Source organism: Molothrus aeneus, chromosome Z, assembly GCF_037042795.1.
Source record: "Molothrus aeneus isolate 106 chromosome Z, BPBGC_Maene_1.0, whole genome shotgun sequence".
Classification (NCBI taxonomy): Eukaryota; Metazoa; Chordata; class Aves; order Passeriformes; family Icteridae; genus Molothrus; species Molothrus aeneus.
The window spans coordinates 66,953,987-66,957,228 of record NC_089680.1 but is presented as its reverse complement, the minus strand read 5'-3'; positions in this window follow the sequence as shown (position 1 = coordinate 66,957,228).

Here is a 3,242-nt window from a genome sequence, read left to right as displayed (position 1 = left end):
GCCCAGACACAGCAAAACTGCTATCCCTGTGGATTTCTAAAACCTGGCTAAATCCTGAGCAGCCTGGTGCAATTTGCAAGTTAGCTGGACTACGTGGCATCCAGAGGTACCTTTACTTTAATCTTTCTCTGAGTCTGTCCTTTCAAGCTGTTCTCTGCATCATGAGCATCACTCTAACAGGGAAAGCCATGACTTAAAATTCTAGGATCTGCCTATTAAATTAAAAATACCCCAGCAAATATTATGGAAATGAAAAAATAATAATAAAAATTGGCAGATATTATCTACAATGTTTGTTACTTGTAAATAGAAACTACAATTCTGTGTGTGTTTTATCAGATAACATCAAGATGATCAACTTTTCTTAAACACTTCTATTTTTTCTGTGTTTGATTTTCTCAGCAAATACCAGAATATTTAATAAAACTATTAGGTTTTTTTATTTAATAAAATGATTAGTTTTTAATAAAACTATTAGTTTTGCAAACTAGCTCCTCTCAGTAGGAAAATAATCCTAGTATATCCAGTAGTATATCAATCATCCTTTGTTTAGATTCAGATTTTGTCTGGTCTTGATATCAGATTAGTTTCCCAGAAGCTGTCTTTGGCTTTGGTTTTTGTGTTTAAATCTCCTCAAATGAGCACTAAGAGCTGTAAAAACTAAGTCTGTAAAAAAAGTTTTCTTACAGTAAGAGACAAATCCAAGCTGTTTGTAAGATGTGAGCCTAATGCTTTGGATCAATTTGTAAACTCTGCAAATTTTAAACAGTATTCACATGTTGATCATTCTAGGACAAATATTTTAACAAATGCTCCTTAAAGACATTTCTGGAAGCTTTCAATATTTAAAGGCATGACTAAAGATAGAACTCAATTTCTCTTCACTGGAGCAGAAATCAGGACTGACACGGGAACATAAGGTGTTGTCTAGCACAACTGATATATAAAATGGGACACAGGGAGAATTTAAATGATGAGTCAAGATTTTGAAATAGAAAACACCTGGCACTTCTACCCTGGAGATACTTCAGCTCTGTTAGAACCTCGCCTTTAGAAAAAAATGTCCACAAGTGCTGGGAGTGGCAACTCTGTGCAGATCTCCCTGCTGTCTCAGGCTTGGACACACTTGGCAGCTGCAAGCTGAAGTCATGCCTAAACCTCATCCTGACATAGAGATGGCACACACTAAGGGTCTCAGCTCCTTGTAGGTGATAGATGGGATGGCAGATTTTTAAAGCCAGAACCATGATAACAGGAAATTCTTTCCTTTAACCACTTTTATATAAAATGCCTACTATTGCCTACTAGGATTGGTTTGGGTAACAAGTACCTCTCTTTCATTCTCTTCCAAATGAAGCTGCTGTAAGGTAGAGCCATAGTTCTTCATTGCTGTCTTTTGGGAGAAGGATGGAAACTTTATTCTTTATACAGATATATGGCTTCACCAGGAGGCACAGGAAGAACCTCTATCAAGTTTTCAAATGGTTGAATGAATATTTTTCTGGAGAAGGAGTTTTGCTTTCCACTGGGAGAGGGGAAAGTAGACCCACATTTTTAGGTCCCCTAGCCACTGCTTCAAAACTCAACCTGGTGTTTTAAACAATATGACAGAAGAAATATCTCCTGCTCATACGTGGCTTGTAGGTAGCGAGCATCCACTTAAATGAGGTCTTCCCTTTCAGCTCTCTCTCAGAAGTCTTGGAAATGTGACTCTCTTTTCTGCTGGATAGTGATGCCAGGTCCCATCCTGCTGAGCATAGCACCATGGGGTGTCTAGCCTATGGCATGAAGAAAGAACAGGACAGGAAAGAGCTGTGACAATGCCTCTTGCCATTCCTCTCCAGTTTTATTGAAGCATATGAAGACAGAGAGCCTGGCAATCATGTCTGTGAAGGGCACTGCTTTTCCTTCTGGCACTCGATGACAGAAAGATATGTTACTGCAATCCTGGAAAGGGATTGCACTAACGTATCTTGCAGTAACATATCTGCAATAACATGCTCCCTCTGAGTAGTGCAGTGAGGCTCTTAATCAATGACAGCTTTAATGAACACCCAAAGCATTTCTCCACCTCCCAGCGTAAAATCAATTTCTACTAGATAAGCAAGACTGAGAAGAAAACAATAAAATGGTGTAGCACTTTTACAACCCTGTACCTTAACATATGCCAAGATGCAACATGAACTAGAATGAAAATTAACAAGCAATATTCACAATATTTTGTGAGTTCTTTCTAGAGGAATTAGAAATACAATACACAGACCTCACTCAGTGTATGTCTGCAAAACATATGAGAGCACATTTCACTCAAGCAGCATTGAGTGAAACTCAGCAATTTCCTTTTTATTCCATGGATAGATCTGAATCTGACCATGTGGATGGGACACAGTTGCTTGGAAGCTCATTTATATGCTTTGTTTAATATCCGTGCATCAATTCTAAACTACACTTACCCTAAAGAGTAGCTTTCATTAGACAACATCCTCAGATGTCATAGATATCTATCTATATCCATGATGCCTTTACTTGCTAGTTGTTAAGTTCCGAAAATTAGACCTACATATCTATCTGCCTGTGACCAGGTGAAAAGCCTTTCTCAAAGCATAATATGTAGCATCTATTACTTTTTTTCCTCCTTCTTCCCTCAATGAAAAAAAGACAAGGGTTTTTTTTTGTATGAGATCTCTGTTGCTAACACTGTTTGGGAAGGAAGGACATAGCAAATGCAGACTAAAGAAACAGACTTTGTTAGATTCCAGGTAAAGTCCTGCCTTAATTCTTTGTTTGACTCATGAAATGTATTAAAAAGAAACAACAAGGATATATTTAAAATGAAAATGGAAAGAGAAAAATTGCCTTGAGGAACACATGACATTCATCCTGCATATGTTCATAGCACTAATTTAAAGGCAGAGACACTAAATATCTAAATACTGAAGGAATTTTCAGGTGAAATTTAGACAGAATGCTTGCAATTGCCTATGGGTGATTTTGCCAGGTCTTAATATTTTGTCAGGGAAGAGCTCCAAACTGTTGACACTTGCAATAAATAACTGCACACAGACACCTAAATTTTAGTAATAATATTTTCTAAAGGATTCTAACAGTCTCCTGAGCAATGTGCAATTCAGAGTTGTGTTCCAAGCATCAGGGGGTATAGGAGTGAGGATAAAGATACTCTCATGTGAGATGTGCCTGTGATTATTCAGTTATTCCCTTCACTAACTACCAAATTTACACCA